This window comes from Podarcis erhardii (assembly GCF_964252035.2).
Source record: "Podarcis erhardii genome assembly, chromosome: 5".
Classification (NCBI taxonomy): Eukaryota; Metazoa; Chordata; class Lepidosauria; order Squamata; family Lacertidae; genus Podarcis; species Podarcis erhardii.
In genome coordinates this window covers 20,442,106-20,459,997 of record NC_138509.1, presented here as the reverse complement: position 1 = coordinate 20,459,997, position 17,892 = coordinate 20,442,106, and the positions used below count along the sequence as shown (strand labels likewise).

Sequence of the window (17,892 nt, the reverse complement as noted above, 5' to 3'; positions counted from 1 at the left end):
CAGGGAATGCACCGTGTTCATAAAGCGGGACCTGTGTGTATTTGTAAAACTTTATACATTTCTTGTGCCCCTCCCCCCAAATGGCTTGATTAAGAATTTGATAAGAAACATAGTTCAAATAGCTTTGTATTCATGTAAGTATCCCTTGAAAAGAGATTTTATGAAATGATTTTTTAAAGTTTAATAAGTCTGTTTCATCTTGCACTGATTAAACTGTCTTCTGAATCCTAAATATACTTTATGTGAAAGCAAGCTTTGTGACTATCACTGGGACTGACTTTCTTGTTTAGGCACAAGGTGTAAATATCTTTGTGACTGCCATCTATCTATCCATTCATCCAACAGCCAATAGCAGGCTATAGCACTGAAGCTTATAGGAATCTAAATCTTCTAACATGAAAATTAAGAGCCTTATCCAGGCCAACGCTTGTATGTATCACTTGGACACAGAACTGGGAGACAGGACCGTCTTTACCCGGGGGTGCAAGGGTTGCAGGGCACCCAGGAACCAAATTCTGGGGGGTGCCAGGCTCCCACCGCTGAAGCCGCCTAAGCTCTTAACTATCTACCTGTTATGAAATAATAAATAATTTTGATCAAGCTAGAAAAAGAAAATACATATATACCTAGGTATTACCAAAATGTATACCTACTGTTTCACTAAAGGACTTTCGACTTTGTGCGCTTATTTACCAAAGATGTGCAGCGACAGCAGCAGCACTTGTCATTCTCAACGGCGCCATGCACGCAAAATTAACTCTTACATCAAAATATTATGTACGTATTGTATTGAGCTGCTATGCAGCAGAGGGGTCCACAGCATCTTTGAATACTTATAAGTTTACTTATAAGTGTGGTAGTGTTAATTTGGGGGCTAAACTAAATTTGGGGGCACTGGGCGGATCTTTGCACCCCAGAGGTGCAAGGACTTGTATATCATAGAATGACAGAACTGTGGAGTTGGCAGGGATCCCGAGGGTCACCCAGTCCAACCCCTTGCAATGTACAGATCTCCACTAAAACATCCATGGTGATGGCCATCCAAGCTCTGCTTCAAAACCTCTAAGGAAAAAACTTCCAGTCACAGCTGAGGCTTGTTATCTTTTTTTTAAAAAAAAAAAAATTATTAACAATTTAAACACTACAAAAAATAAAAACAATACAATACAACACAACACAAAAACACTACACAACACCAACACATTTAAACTAACAAAAACAACAACACATCAAATAGTTTCAGTATCATATCTTTCATTCACTTATTTCCGCGACCTCCTCCACCTCCCTTTTTGTATTCCACTTCTATTAACTGTTTCAGCAATTCCTTTCCATCTTTCTCTGTTTTCTATCCTATAATTATCTTAACACATTCTAACTTTATTTTTTCCTTTGATACTCTATTAATCTATTTATGCTTAATTCCTTATAACATTTCTACTAAAGCCATATAACTTCATTCCAACATTTTTCTAACATTCATTAATTTTGCAGTATTTCCGTAAATAATCTTTAAACTTTTTCCAGTCTTCTTCCACCGACTCTTCTCCCTGGTCTCGGATTCTGCCAGTCATTTCCACCAGTTCCATATAGTCCATCAACTTCATCTGCCATTCTTCCCAGGTTGGTAAATCTTGTGTCTTCCAATACTTCGCGATGAGTATTCTTGCTGCTGTTGTTGCATACTTGAAAAATGTTCTATCCTTCTTTGGCACCAATTGGCCGACCATGCCCAGGAGAAAGGCCTCTGGTTTCTTCAGGAAGGTATATTTGAATACCTTTTTCATTTCGTTATAAATCATCTCCCAGAATGTCTTAATCCTTGGGCATGTCCACCAAAGGTGAAAGAATGTACCTTCAATCTCATTACATTTCCAACATTTATTATCGGGCAAATGGTAAATTTCTGCAAGCTTGACTGCTGTCATGTACCACCTATAAATCATTTTCATTAAGTTTTCTCTTAGGGCATTACATGCCGTAAATTTCATACCTGTGGTCCATAACTGTTCCCAGTCAGCCATCATTATGTTATGTCCAACATCTTGTGCCCATTTAATCATAACTGATTTCACCATTTCATCCTGAGTGTTCCATTTCAACAGCAAGTTATACATTCTTGACAAATTCTTGATATTTGAGTCTAACAATTCTGTTTCCAATTTTGATTTTTCCACCTGGAAGCCAACTTTTTTGTCCTAATTCTATGCCTCCATTATTTGATAATAATGGAGCCAGTCTCGCACTTTATTTTTCAATTTCTCAAAACTCTGCAATTTTATTCTGTCTCCGTCTTGTTCCAAAATTTCCCACCCAATATTTCGGCCATTTGGCCTCCATATTGAGTTTTTTCTGTGCCTTCACTTCCATTGGTGACAACCATCTTGGGTTTTTTTCCCCTAACAAATCCTTATATCTTATCCAAACATTAAACAATGCTTAGGCTTGTGAGATCTGGCTCACTTGCAGTGAGTGAAAATGGCCTCCAAGCAGGAAAGTGGGAAGCATTACAGATATGAAGTTCGCAAGCTACAAGTGACTGGCATAGAAATGTGCCAGCTTATGGGTTCATACAATAAAATAAAATGCTTTATCTTGCAAAAAGTTGATTCCCCTGGCCCAAACAAGAAATGTACTTATCTATCTATCTTATTTATAGTTCCCCCTTCATTGAAAGATCCCAGGGTAGAAATACACAGCAGGGATAAAACATTATATAATAAAACCCAATTTTACAATATTCCAACTTCAGCGAAACAGGCAATGGCAGGAGACTACGGAAACAGTCAATAAATCAGCAAGCCTGAGTGAATCAAAACCCAAAAGGCATTGATACAAACTTAGCATTTATATAGTGCATTTTCCCAACATCTCTCCCCCCCCCTTAATTAAAAGCAAGCACAGGGAACCTCCAGCCCACTTGCCAAATGCAGCCTTGAGCTGGCTCATGGGACTTCCCTGGGGCCACACTCTCTCAACCTTTAAGATATTTTGTCTGGCTTGAATGTCTCTGTGCTAATGCCTCTTGCTTGCCTTTGTAGAGGATGGAGAGATGTGGGGGAGGGTGCAGAAACCTTATGACTTTTATGTGGCTGCATTGTCTCCTTCTGGTACACCCCCATAGTCCATCTGTCTTCCCCCTCACCCAACCAAGGCAGAAGGGAACAATTTAAGTCAGGGAAACAGAGAGAAGCAGGACAGGTTTAGCCTTTCGTGTCGTGACTCCAATCTCAACTAGGAGCCCTGTTGGCTGCTTTTAACCAATGCAAAGATGTCGAGAGATCCAATTGCAAATCTCCCCCATGCCGCCTTGCCTTGTCCTCAGAATGATTCTGTAGACTGATCAGCATTCTGAGAGAGAATGGCCTGCCCAAGGCCACTAAGCAAATTCACGTCAAAGGCAAGACTTGAGTGATCACAGTTCTGCCGTGACATTATACCAGCTCTCAGCAAGCAACGCAGAAGCATAGAGTGATGTCACATTTTTGCTTTTACTTGAGTTTTTCACAACTACGGCTACAGCCTGCAAACCCCAAAGAACTCTTTGGGAATTACTTCTGACTAGATATGGGTTGGGCAGTCAACCAACTGAGAAGGATAAATGGAGCACAAGTTATTTTGGAAAGCAGAGGTCCTGCTTGTGGTGTTGTGCCCTGGTCTTTCCCCACTGCCCCCTTTCTTCCCAGCGGCTGAGAGATTAAGAAGGTGAGAAAGGGAAAAGGCCAAGTCCCACGCATTTAGGGGAGGCAGGAGGGAGAGTCTCTGGAGCATTTTTGAAAGCATCAGTGGTGATTTGCAAGCCTGGTTTGGTTTTGGTTTGGTTTGGCTCCCAGTACATTTCTGATCAGGGACGCAGGTGGCACTGTGGTCTAAACCACAGAGCCTAGGGCTTGCCGATCAGAATGTCAGCAGTTCAAATCCCCGTGACGGGGTGAGCTCCCATTGTTCGGTCCCAGCTCCTGCCCACCTAGCAGTTCGAAAGCATGTCAAAGTGCAACTAGATAAACAGGTACTGCTCCTCAGGAATGGAAAGGAGAAAGAAACATCAGCTGTGGCTTATTGCCACCCCCCTCTTCCTTTTGTGTGTGTGTTTCTTTCCCCTCTGTTTGTGCTGTGGGTGGTGGTTGTTTTTTTCCATGGATGCTTGTGGCAACAATTCATACCACTCGGGGTGAGAGGCTGGATGGTGGGGCAAAAGGTGTTAAGTTACTCAGAAGCCACAGAGAGTCTGTAGGCACAGAGTAGGTCCTCTTCATGTGAAAGGCAGAGGAGGAGGGAATGGGCTGCCCTAAGTAAAAAAACCGGGGTGGGAACCGATGCACTGGAACCATTGGTTTTTCTCATCTGTTTAAATCTCTTTGGATGTCTCGTGTTTGCTTTTACCTAGGCATTTTGTTAAATTGGAATTTTAAATTCTTGTTATTGTGGTTTTGCTAGTTTACCATGTGACAGAACTGTTAAATTTGTGTTTATTGAACCTCTTTATGTGAGTTTATAATTTTTGTGTGTTGTTTTTCTCCGTTTATTTTATCACTTTGTTCCCCACTCTGGGATTGAAAATATTCAATGAAGAATGGGCTATAAATACTGCAAGTAAATAAATAGTGCATGTGGAAGGACTATGGATGAGGTAGAATCATAGAATTTTGAGCTGAAAGGTACCATGAGGGTCATCTAGTCCAACCCCCTGCCATGCAAGAATCTTTTGCCCACTGTGGAGCTCGAACCCACGACCCTGAGATTAAGAGCCTCAGGCTCTACTGATTGAGCATCTCTGCTCAGGGACTAGGATTGCTCCCTTAGCTTTATAATTTGAGAATAACAAAATGTTTATCGTTGTGGTGTGTGAGGGTGTCTTGGCTACTACAAAGACTCCAAAAGAGGCAGGTACAGGGCATCCCTGAATCTCATGAGGCAATTTGCAGCCCACCCAAGTTTCAGGCCACAAGAAAGGCAAGTTTAACCACTACTTCAACATCCTCAAGGGCAACTCTTTCCTCCCAGAAGTCTCAGTGGCAATTATACACTTCTATAGGGGAAAGAGGAGCAACTGAAGACATTGTAGGAGTGACAACTAAGCCTCCTTTGCACTCTGGGTCACTCTTGCGATCCAAGCCTGCTCCTATCTACTTAACTCCATCTTGAGTTTTGCTTTTTGTTCACATGAGGTGGGGAGGGAGAAAAGGAGAAGCGTATGGATGTGGCAAATAAGCTTTTATTTCTAGTAAAAGGAATATAAAGTGAATCATCATAAGATGCTGGAACCAAATTGTCTGTGTGCAGATAATGCTCTCAAGTGGTACAGCCCAATCATGTATTATTGCATATTTGTTAGGTTCTGCACTCAGGTTGTCACCTTCTAGGGCTGGCCCTACCATTAGGCAGAGTGGAGAATATGCCTCCTGCAGCTGATTTGGGGTGTCATGAGAGGTAAGCAAATAGTGGTAGTAGGAGTACAATGGTACCTCTGATTAAGAACTTAATTCGTTCTGGAGGTCCATTCTTAACCTGAAACTGTTCTTAACCTGAGGTACCACTTTAGCTAATGGGTCCTCCCACTGCTGCTGTGCCTCCGGCACACAATTTCTGTTCTTATCCTGAAGCAAAGTTCTTAACCCCAGGTACTAATTCTGGGTTAGTGGAGTCTGTAACCGGAAGCGTCTGTAACCTGAAGCGTCTGTAACCCGAGGTACCACTGTAGTCGCATTTGCAGGGAGTGAGAGGGGTACTTGTGTCCCGGATGCCAAAATAATTAGTCTTTGGTACTTTGCACCTTGGCTTGCGGGAAGATGGAGAGTGGGGTAATAACCATTTGTTGCTTCACCTCAGGCAGCAAGATGTATAAACTGATTGAAAGGATGGGCTCCCAATTCTTTTTAAAGCATTAACAATTATACACATACATGCGCGCACATGTCTTGAAAGGCACATTTGAGGTATGCTGTCTCATTTGTGAATGTTATCCTTGAAAAGGCTTCTCTTTCATCTGTTGTTCCCATGACAGCGGGCTCCTTTTTTTTTAGACACACTTAGCATCTCTGTTCTGCATTGTGCTTGCTGATTAATGCCCCAACCCTTCACCTTTGACCTGTGGAATAACAAACCATAAGGCAAACGCTCACAGCAATCACACTTCAAATTGGCCTTTCCTGTGCAGGCATATTAAGAGAAATTGGAGGTTGTGTGGGATGGGAGGGAGGGAGGGATGATAGATGCTTCCCTTCTAACCCTGCCAGCTCAGATATGACCAAAAAGGACATGCTATGGATTCTTTCAGATGTCTCACCTGAGCAGTTCACTGACAAGGGGTGAAAGATGACAGATTGCCGTGTGTGAACGGAGGATGTCCCCGCAGAACACCAGATAACAAAGTCCAGGAGCAATACACACACAAATCTTCCCTTCTAGCTCAGTCAGTAGAGCATGAGACTCTTAATCTTGGGGTTGTAGGTTTGAGCCCCGCCTTGGACGAAAGATTCTTGCATTGCTTGGGGTTGGACTAGATGATCCTCGTGGTCCCTTCCAACTCTGCAATTCTACGATTTTGTGATTCTCCCTTTCCCAGAGTTGTTGAAGGTTAGAGCTCAAAGGACCAGGTATTATTAAGGAAAGTGGATCTCATCACTTTGATTCGAGGTGCTGGTGGGAGCATTGTGGCAGTTATTGTGGGCTGCCACGACCCATGGGAAATGTAGGAGACAAAAAGGGGGAGCTGGGGGAGACTTGAGGGGGAGGTGTAGCCAACTGGATTAGATTCATTTGGCATCAAAACAGACTCCAGCATTTGGTGGGGTAGACCTATGAAACCTGGGGACCAACCCTCACCACATCAGGGTGCACCGTGTTATTAATTAAAATGGTGGCCTTCGGGGGCTGAAAGGCAATATATCATAAAATTGAATCATGGAATTGTAGAGTTGGAAGGGACCTTGAGGGTCATCAAGTCCATATTTTTATTCTTTATAATAATATCATTGAGACTTCTTACTTCTGCTGGTTAGGGGATCAGGCTGTATTTCTCAGATCCAGCACGATTTTGAACCCCTGCTCACCTACGAGACAGAAAAAAACCTCTCCTAAGGATTCATCCATACTTCTGCTTGTTCCATGCCTAGAAAACATAAGTCTGAATGGTATTTTGCTTGCCCTGTGCTTTCTGGTCATGGGTCCAAGTTGTTTTCTGTTTGCCCCACCACTTTCCCAGGGAAAAACCACCCTTTAGTGCAAATATTAGTCTGCAGAAAATCCCATTGACGTTTGCTCCAATTCAGCAGTAAAAATGGGGTTTTCCCAGGGGAACGAGTGGAAAACTGGATGAGCCCTTATAAACATGTAGGATCACATATGCTAAACAAAGGTGCAAATAAAGATGACTGCACTCCTGCAACCCACAGACTTGGCCCAAAAAACCAAACTTATCCTCCTGCTCTTGGAAAATGAAATCAGAAATGTGGAACTTAAATACATTTCCCCACTGCATCCACCTGCTGCACAGACCTGTTCAAGCATGCAACTTGGCTTTGAAACAGTACAGGGAGATTCTGTTTTGAATGCAGCGCAAACTCACTCATCCTCAGGGGCTTTTGATCTGCCTCTTAGAGTTGCTCTTCACAGTGGGCTTAGCTGAGAAAGCTAAGGAGAAATAAAGCAGAAGCTTGAAAGTCAAGTTTCCTCAAGGGGAAAGAGACAAAATGTGTATGAAAGCAAGCTGGATAGATACCTACAAGTGCCCTTACTGGGGCAGCCAGGTGAAAAAGAGGAGAGCACTATGGCTCCACTCCAGGACCTGTGCATTTGCAGTGTGACCCTTATGTTCAGCGCAGGATTTGGCCAAGCAGGCTGCAAAGTGGAGGTCTGAGGTCAGAAAGCATAAAGTGTCCTTATGATCAGGGTATCACCCCCGTGGTTTTCAACTGAGATTACATATCACAGCCTTAAGGTAACTTTTATATCTAATTTTGGGTTTCTCCAAAACATGTTGTGGAATACAAAGGGGAGAATTAGGTTACAGCATTGTGTGTGTGTGTGTGTGTGTGTGTGTGTGTGTGTGTGTGTGTGTGTGTAATTTAGATAATGCAGGAGACTTTGGTCCTAGAAGCATTCCTATTTCAAGCTCAAACTAAACTAGATAAGCATGTAGGTAGGTACCCACAGGCTGAACACACACAAACACATCACTCCAGATAACAAATACCTAGTCGGCATGCAATGCCCAGAATCCATGGGAATCAACTATTCTCAGTCAGCAGCACTCTTTCATGCTGTTAGTCACCAGGCAGTCTAATCAGTCACCATAGAAACCACAGAAAACATTTCGCATCAAGCACCCTCCTGGACTAGCATTTATTGCTTTCTTTAATATCGTTGCCTATGCCGTGTTTATTTTATATTTATCACATTTGTATTGCACCTTTCCTCAGAGGAGCTCCGGGTGGCCTGTTTGAATGCAACACACCCTTGTGAGGTAAGTTAGCCTGACAGACAGTGGCTTGGGCAAAGCCACCCAATGAGCTTCATGCAGGCCAAGAGAATCAGAATCGAGCTCCCATCGGTTTCAGTAGCATACAGACAAGGTAGTGTAGCACCTGAAGTTCATATTTCACACTCAACTATAAGCCACCTACTCTTAGCAGCCCACAGCATTATAGCTAGACACTGGAGGGAGCACTCAGGAGTGAACATGGACCACGGGTACCAAACTGTATGGGAAACTGCCTTACTAGAAAAGCTAACCAACAAACCGAAACTGACACAGGGAGAAATAGAAGAGGACGTCTTCACCCCTGTGTGGCTCCCCTTTGTTACACACACTGCCCAACAAGAAAACAACAATAAGCCACTGACAGCATATGAACTGATATGGCTAACTTCACCCAACGCCCATCTACCTGCACACACATGCAAACAAAATTTAGTCAGCTGAAGGCAACCAACCATGCTCTGTGCCCCCCAGCCTCTCTCACTGCCAATGAAAACTAATAAATGAATAGAAAGAGAACCTACCCGCATGACACTGACACAAGAACTTTGCACATACACTATGTAAAATGATGAAAGTTTACTACTCCCCTCTCCCCCCGCACCCGCTTTCTCTCCCTGCCTCTCTTCTCCCCAACTTCCTACTGCATACAACATTAATGTCTCACATCGAATATAACTGATCTGTAGAAAGGTCGTTATGATCTGAAAATAGAGACAATGTATGTACTTTTGTAACCCAAGAAAATCGTTCATAAAAACTATATTTTAAAAAAAACCTATGAAAGTGCCATCTGCGTTATGGAGGCAATACTGTCTTGCCTAACAGGGTTTCCTCAGTGTCAGGACCAGAGAATGTGACCTCCCAGGGCTCTCTGTGCGGCTGCCTTTCGGACTCTCCCTACACCATGGCCCCCTCGGGCCACCCCTTTCTTCTCCAGTCCCTCCTCGAGTGCTCTTGCCTAGCTGGAATGTCTGCTTGCTTGCTTAGATGGAGGACAGAGACATAAATGTGTGTATCTGTAGAAACCTCTGGTTTGGGGTAGATGAAATGTGTGATTGCTTCAGCCGCTCTTGACTTTGGCCCCAGACAAAAATGTCATGAAGTCCCTAGAAGGTTCCCCACAAGGGCCTACAGGCCTCAGGCTGACAAACGTTCCCCACATCTGATGCACGCAGAGTGCTTTGATCAGTCCAAAAGCACAATGGAAATCAGTCTTCCGCAGCTTGGTGCGTGCTCTGCAGATGTTTCGTATTACAATGGCCAGTGTCAGGAATAATGAGAGTTGTACTCCAAAACATCTGGGGCGCATCACATTGGGAAGCCTGAAGTAAACGCTAAGTATTGTCATTATTAAGTCCAGCACTGGCTTTGGATTATAGACTTCCCACCACAACGATGTAGGTCTGAGCTGAGAATTGAAGTTCAGCCATAATAGCTTGATAGCAACTAAAATGTCACTTTCATTGGTTTTTGTGTATGTGTGTGTGTGTGGAGGGGATTTCCACCCACCCCTGTTAAAATGGTTCTTTAGAAAATGGGAGACCATATTGACAATTTTATTTAGTCTAATAACGTGATATCAAATTCATATCCCCCCCTTAAAAATTACTTGCTAGTCTTCTTGTCTATTATTTTAAATTTACAAAGAGGCAGAGGGGAAGGTTACCAACTATGGTCTTTAGGAAGTTAATAGAATAAGATACTTCCTTAGTCAAGTACTCCACGGTAGGAGAAAATCCCTACACCCTGACTTCCATGTAGCTAGAATATAAGAGCTGGTATGATTCAGAAGAAGCAAAACTCTAGACACCAACATTTTCAGATGTGTACAAGGAAGGATAGACAGATCAGACAAGGTCCATATAATAGAGACTTTAAAACACTAAGGGTGATTAATTACCTGAAAGCATCTTCAGCATATCTATAATCTTAGTTTGTGTTCATCTTGTCCTAGATGAGGTTTAGGAATTTGCCCAAATTTGTCAATGTAGGCATCATAATTGAGCTGTTAGACTTGCATTTTATATTTTGGATTTTGAAGTGGCAAGTTTGGATGCAGGAACTGCTGCTAGCAGCTCAGCACATAAAACAACCACCCTCAGCTGATGGTCTTGGACAGAGGCCTTAAGTCCACCAGGGAGATGTTACACACCGTATAATTAAAGCCACAGAATGCTATTGCTTTTCTTGGTTTAAGCTTCCAAAATTTTGTTTATTGGAGCAAAGCCAATTTAGCATGTCGATTTACATATCGTGGCTGCAGAGGGTTTGGCAGATGGTCTAATTGCATGGCTTCTCGCTAGATTATTTTACTGGCTTTAGGGCAGATACCGCAAAACTTGAATTTAAAAGGAGGATAATGTACACGTCCAAAAAGATTTGGCCCCTCTGGCAAATTCCAAAGTAAACATAGTACACTGTGTTTATGTACCAACATGGGAGTGAAAGCTGTCTCACATTGCTAGCAATCTATAAGGCAATGTCTTCACCTACCTTAGCAGACCCTCCAAGTGTCCCTATTTTCCAGGGACAGTCCTGGATTTACAGAAGCCATCCCGGTTTCTGATTGGGTCCTGAAATGTCCCACTTTTCCTTAGGACATCCCTATTTTCATCAGATAAATGTTGGAAGGTATGGTGTTATCTGACCCCTGAGCTGTCTGAAGGCAGCCCTGTATAGGGAAGTTTTATTAATGTTTAATGTTTTATTGTGTTTTTATATATGCTTAAAGCCACCCAAAGCAACCCAGTCAGATGGGCAGAGTTGCTGTTGTTAAGTTGTTTAGTCGTGTCCGACTCTTCGTGACCCCATGGACCAGAGCACGCCAGGCACTTCTGTTTTCCACTGCCTCCCACAGTTTGATCAAACTCATGCTGGTAGCTTCGAAGACACTATCCAACCATCTCATCCTCTGTCGTCCCCTTCTCCTTGTGCCCTCCATCTTTCCCAACATCAGGGTCTTTTCCAGGGAGTCTTCTCTTCTCATGAGGTGGCCAAAGTATTGGAGCCTCAGCTTCAGGATCTGTCCTTCCAGTGAGCACTCAGGGCTGATTTCCTTAAGAATTGGGAGGTTTGATCTTCTTGCAGTCCATGGGACTCTCAAGAGTCTCCTCCAGCATTATAATTCAAAAGCATCAATTCTTCGGTGATCAGCCTTCTTTATGGTCCAGCTCTCACTTCCATACATCACTACTGGGAAAACCATAGCTTTTACTATACGGACCTTTGTTGGCAAGGTGATGTCTCTACCTTTTAAGATGCTGTCTAGGATGGGCAGAGTATAAATAGTAAAAGTATTATAACAGCGGGATGTCAACATGGCACAATCTAGATGCTGCTGGACTCCAAATCAGTCTTAGCCTGGCCAGTGGTGAGGGATGATGGGAGTCCAACAACCTCTAGGGTACCTCATTGGCTACCCATGCAGTTTCACTACCCTATCATTCTGAATGTCCATAAAATGTTTTAGCTATATTGTGGAAAGATCACAGGTGTTTTAGACTATGACTCCCACCAGCTCCAGCCAAATGACTTCCCTTCCCTTGGCTCTGGTCAATACATAACAGAGTTTGATTTAAGGGCTTGTTGTATTAGAAATACGCTTAGTACTTTTATTAGCTCCTGTTATTACCTTGTTTTAATGCCATTTTTATTATGGCCTAAGACTAAAACAAAGAAATGGTTGCCTTCTGCTTTAGCCTTTTCACATTGTTTGTGTACATTCAACAAAAAAATAGTCCATGGTTCACTGAAGGATGTGATATTTCATTGAAAAGACATAGCTGTTGTCAGCTGTCTTTGGTTCCTAAAGAGCTACAGCTGCACTCGAAAACAACCCCTGGAACAGGCATGATAACTGCTTATTTGATATACAAACGTGGCATCCTTTATATGTCATTAAGTGTAGATATGAAATGGGGCCCCAATCAATTAACAGCATTTCCCCAAAAAAGTCGAAAAAGAATTTTAGAGTTGTTTAATCTCTAGATAGTCTCCTATATAAAACAAACAGAGTGGCCACACTCCAGATTGAATTAATCTAGACTGTGGGCCCATTGCATTCAAATTTTCAAGGACATTCTTCCACTTACTAGAATGAGGGCCTTCACCAGAGACCATTGTTAATAAGCTGAAGATGTTGCTTAATTTTTACAGAAAGGGTGCAGAGACACAATGCAAAAGTGTCTGGCCGAAATTTCATCTCAGCATGTGTCAATGTGTTATTTTCTTAGCACTAAGTAAATGTTGTGGGAAGGACACAGTACTAGTTTTAGCAGTAAGAAAATGGCACATTATGCACAGTCAGAGATGACATTTTGAGCCTACTTGGAGCCATGGAAGAAAACAAATTCAGTTAATGCATGGTACCCCCACCAGAAAATGAAGCTGTTTCTTACATTCTTCCCATTGTGAAAACAAACTGACCACATAAACCTAGGGGGGAAATGCTATGAATTGTTAAATTGCTGAGTTAAGCAAGATGTAACTCAGGATATGTCTATACCACAATTCTCCAGGGCTCTGGGGAACAAATGTGTAGTACTGGGCACACAATTCTGCTTCCTGACAGCTCACCTTTCATTAAAAGGGGATTTCTACAAGTAGCAGGTATGCAATGACCTCAAGATTTGGTTCAGACTTGATGTGGCACTTCAGAAAACAGCATGCCTTGATCTGAAGGCTGCCTGATTTGGCTTGGGGTTTGACGCCAAAACCAAGTCAAAAAACAAAGCTTCCCATAACGCATTGTTATTGGGAAATAAACATGGGAAGGAAACCTGACAAATTAGAAATAGGGCCAGAGGTTTTTATGCTAGGTATCTTTAAAGTTGGTTTGCAGGGATGGGAAATAAGAACTAAAAAGGATCTAGTTTCCTCTCTTTGGTTTTGTTTGTTCTGAATTTTACATTGTAAATTATTGTGCACATCAGAGCACCCCCAGTCTGTAAGGGTTGCAACAATGAGTTTGCTTTATTGAGCCCCAATAAAGTAAGCAGGTCAAACATTATGAAACCAATATCACAATATGGACTTCAATCCAGTTTGGGACAATATATCGACTTATCACCCATCCCTAGTATACACCCACCATTTTATTCTAGAAACAATAGAGACTGATTTTTGTCTGTCATCCACACAGCATCCACATATTTTTTGCTCCTGAAAATATATTGTTGAGAAACTGGTTTCATTCCAAAAAATAAAAGTTCGTTGCAAATTGATTTTGTATTACCCCGCATTTGAAAACAGATGTGGGGTGGGGGTCGTCCCAACAATGTGGGGGGGTCCACACCTGCCCAATGCTATTGTGTGGGGGCCCACAGTAAAGTCACAATCACCTCTTCTTTCTTCATTCACCTGGGGCACGTGCAGGGAGGGGAAGGTGCGGATAATCTAATAAAGGAGGGGGGTGTCAAATGTGCATCAAGTAACCACATCCACCCTTGTTGATGCCACCATCTGGAATCACTCTAGAACAAAAGCAGAATGCTTCATGAGGACAAGAATGCGTAAGTCCTTATTCAGAAAACAACAACACATTTTTGTTTTACAAATGGGTTAGTGTGTACACTAACTAGACAGTATTGTATATGAAACAGCCACACAAAATGATTCTTATAAAGTAATAATTGATAAGGCAAGCTATGGCTATTAAATGAAATAAGTAAAAATCCCTTGAGACAAGCAAAACTCAAAACACAGACAACAAGAAGATTAAATCAAAAGGGAAATCAAAAAGTGTGGGGGAAGAAAAAAGTGGAATTTACTTCTGAATAAATGCAGTTGGGGGGTTATGTGCTTAAAAGGGGACAAGGATATTTCCCCTTGATGCCCATTACGTGATTGGTTTCCCCACGCCCAGTTCTAATTCACTGAAGTTGCCCTCTGTGCGTGAGCGATCATCCTCACGTGTGCAATGGCTGCCTGGACTGTACACACCTCAGCTTAACCACAGCTTCCATTTTCTAATCAGACACAAGCTGTTCTGAGAGAAAGCACATCAAACAAGAAGCTGCAAGAGACGGATTGATTGTGGCTAACATCGTGCGTATTTGGCTTCAAACACCAGTGGTGGGAGCACGCCGGATTCGGAGTAAGCCGAGGATTGCACTGCCTGGGAACTAACCCACACTCCTGAACCTTACATCAAACAGATTTCCCTCTTGAAGGATCAATGAGAAATTCTGACAGGAGGATCAATTTTTTAAAACTATCTGCTTGTATATTTATTACAGAAGTATATAGCTCGCCACTCAAAGGATATAGCTTGCCTACCTTTTATAGGCAGGTCTTACAAATTAGGAAATGGGGAGAAATGCTTCCAAATGGGGGGACCCCTGTTTACTTAGCCTTGTTTACTTATTACCTACTCAAGAAGTTAACCACCAAAATCCCAAAATCTGTTCCCATGACGCTGTCTTCGCTCGCTACATTTGCATCATAAAAGCTGTTGCAGTAGCTTAACTTTGAAGGAATATCAGAAGCCCAAAGCACGAATAAAATCTTAGAATGTGCCCTTTCCCCCACGTAACCATGTTATACAAATACTCTTGCTCATGGTTTTAGGCTGCAACCCCATACTCTAGAGAGTAAATCCTATGGAAATCCGTGGAACTTACATCTGAGTAAACGTGCATAGGGTGGCACTGTAGAGCGTTATTTTCAGCCCTTTTTTTTCCTTTCCCAAGCTTCTCCCACAGTGTAAGACATTTTTCCTTCTTTGAGGCAGAAAAAAGTCGCAACAAAAGACAACATTCCTGAATCAACAAGTGTAGTAAGCAAGGAAAATTGCCATTTCGTCGCGTTTGATTTGGCAGGGGCGGAGGAAAACTGTGCAAAATTACAGCGGGGAGGAGGGAGAGAGAGAGAAAGAACCAGAGAGATTTGCAGATAGTGCGCCTGGGCAAGAAGCCTCAGGAGATTTCAGAAGGTGGACAGATTCCTCTCTCGTTAATGACTTCAGATCCACTGAACACATGCCAGCAGGAAAAGCCGTTCAGCTCCCTGGCTTGGCTTAGAGCCCGCTGCTTGCCTGCTCCTTTTTGCAAAACAAGAACCTGAAGTTGCTAGCAGGTTGGCAAGAAGGATGGGCTGCAGAAAAACTTCGCCGGGTGGTCCCAGATAATCTGTAGGACAGATATTTGGCTGGAGGAGGTAGCCAGAAAGGTAAGCAGTTATTTGTCTCTGTTTCGAACGGTTGTTCTGTACGTAGTTTTGCTTGAGGCTAAAGAATCAGACTAAACGGGAGCCTGTCTTGCTGTGTGCTCGTGCCAGGTTTCTGGGGGGATTTCCAAGATTTAAAGTCCCCCACCCTCTAGTTACTGCTCTAACTATGGCACACAGGGATTCCTCAGGACAAAAGACAGGAAGACTAGATTTGTGAATGTTATTCCCCGCTCCCCGCCCCCAGCAACTAAAACAGTATCACTGTTAAAGGTGATGAGCATATTAATTCCAAGAGCTTTTATGGTAGCTGGTGGCAGCAAAAGAAATAAATTTTCGGGGGACACAGAAGTGAGGGAGTTGTGTCCTGCTACTACATGTTAAGGTCTCTGGAAGAAAAATGGTAGTATATGTTAATGACAGGAGTTCAAAAATGGAGGAGGCAAGTGTGGGGAGCTCCTTTGGGGGCACTTGCCCTCCCACCCTCTGACATAACCCATGACAATAGCTAAGAAGGAAGCCTTGGTAAACTGCACCTTGAAAATAATACTATTTAATGTTTATGCCGCACATTTCAAGTGTTCAGAGTGTTTTAAGCTCGTTACGCAGTAATTCTTAAAACAGCCCACAAAAAATAGACTGGTGTTATTACTGTGGTACCTCGGGTTACATACGCTTCAGGTTACATACGCTTCAGGTTACAGACTCCACTAACCCAGAAATATTACCTCGGGTTAAGAACTTTGCTTCAGGATGAGAACAGAAATCGTGCAGCAGCAGTAGGCCCCATTAGCTAAAGTGGTGCTTCAGGTTAAGAACAGTTTCAGGTTAAGAACAGACCTCCAGAACGAATTAAGTTCTTAACCAGAGGTACCACTGTATTCCTGTATCAGTTGGGGCAGGTCTAAAGGCCACTTCAAACATAACTTTTTTTCCCCATTTGTATTGGCACTGGCTCGGAGTAACATGCATCAAAGCGTAGTATTTCATTTAAAACAAAAAACAAAAAAACGGTAGATGTGGATTGTAGTTAACATTGTGTGTACACAATTTCCAAATCAGTGGTGGAGCACGCTGGGTGAAAAATAAATCAGAGTGAGTACAAAGATTAATGTGTATTAACTGGCAAACCTCTGTTTGCTGGTATGTAATGCATGGAAGTCTGAGGGCACACTATATATGTGGTTGGAATGCTTGCTGTATTTTTATTGTAGAAAAAGCAGCTGCAGGGGCTCCCGATTTGGATTGGGGCTACTGTGGGCATGGAGTAGGGGAATCTAACCCTAGGATCCCATACCACTGCCTCAGTCCAAATGGGACCTGCCATTAGCCAAAGGGGAAATACAGGGTTAAGTCAGGGAACTGGTGCAGATTCCAGAGTTTGCAACTTAACAGGGAGAGGTTAAGGCAGGGGCAGACTTTGGCAATCTTTAACGCCCTGGGCAAGGCCAAAAGTGGATATTCTCAATTATGGATCTTCTCAAGTTTGTGCCCCCTTGGCTCAGTGCCCTGTGCAGTGTGGGTGGGGGCACCTGCACTGCCTTAAAACTGGTGCTAAATTAAGGAGCAATACCCTTAAAAGTGCTTTAAGATCCGAATTGAGAGAGTGCTTTAAACACCAAAAATGTTACTTTCTGAACCCAGAAAGCATAACGGGTTTACTTGCATTACTTTTAATGTTTGATATTTTATTATGTTTTTATGTGTGTTGGAAGTTGCCCAGAGTGGCTGGGGCAACCCAACCAGATGGGCAGTGTATAAATAATAAAATTATTGTTATTACTACTACTCTACTACTACTACTACTCACAGTGCTCACATCTCTCAACCCTCAGTGCCAAAGCTTACATGCAATCCTGAAGGGTGTACGTACTACACAGACTTCCAAAAACCTCACAGGAGAAAGGAGAAGAGTAAAGGACAAGCTGCATTTATCTATATATAGCTTGTTTATATAAAACCCACATTCTCTGAGTGCGCCAGTTTCAGATGGGCTGAGACATGAATAGTCCCTTGAGTAAGTGTTTATAGCCACTGCTCTGCATTTGCAAATCCATTGTAATATAACATCACATACCAGCCCTTTAAAGGGATGCAGAAGCACTGATGTCTACTATATTTTCTGTAATCTTGGCAATGAGCATTAATGCCTTCAAGAGAACAAACAATAGCATAAATACTTATTTTAACAGGAGCATTGAAAAATGTTAGATTTTAGAGATATGATCCAACTGGCGTCCATCCCC

The 17,892-nt window shown here is 42.7% G+C and overlaps 1 protein-coding gene and 1 long non-coding RNA gene across 5 annotated transcripts in view; one reads left to right on the top strand and one right to left on the bottom strand.

Annotated features, from left to right (window-relative positions):
* RASGEF1A (RasGEF domain family member 1A) overlaps positions 1–17,892 on the top strand; it is a 223,333-nt gene that overhangs the window by 136,628 nt on the left and 68,813 nt on the right. The window contains exon 1 of one of the 4 annotated variants that reach the window (XM_081861237.1): positions 15,385–15,649. The exons of the other annotated variants lie outside the window; for them this stretch is intronic. The gene's annotated coding sequence lies outside the window, so the exon portion shown is untranslated. Of the gene's footprint in view, positions 1–15,384; positions 15,650–17,892 lie in introns of those variants that run through there. 4 annotated transcript variants of the gene reach the window in all.
* The window catches only part of LOC309341660, a 150,237-nt gene that overhangs the window by 105,463 nt on the left and 26,882 nt on the right, over positions 1–17,892 (bottom strand). The window lies entirely within an intron of this gene.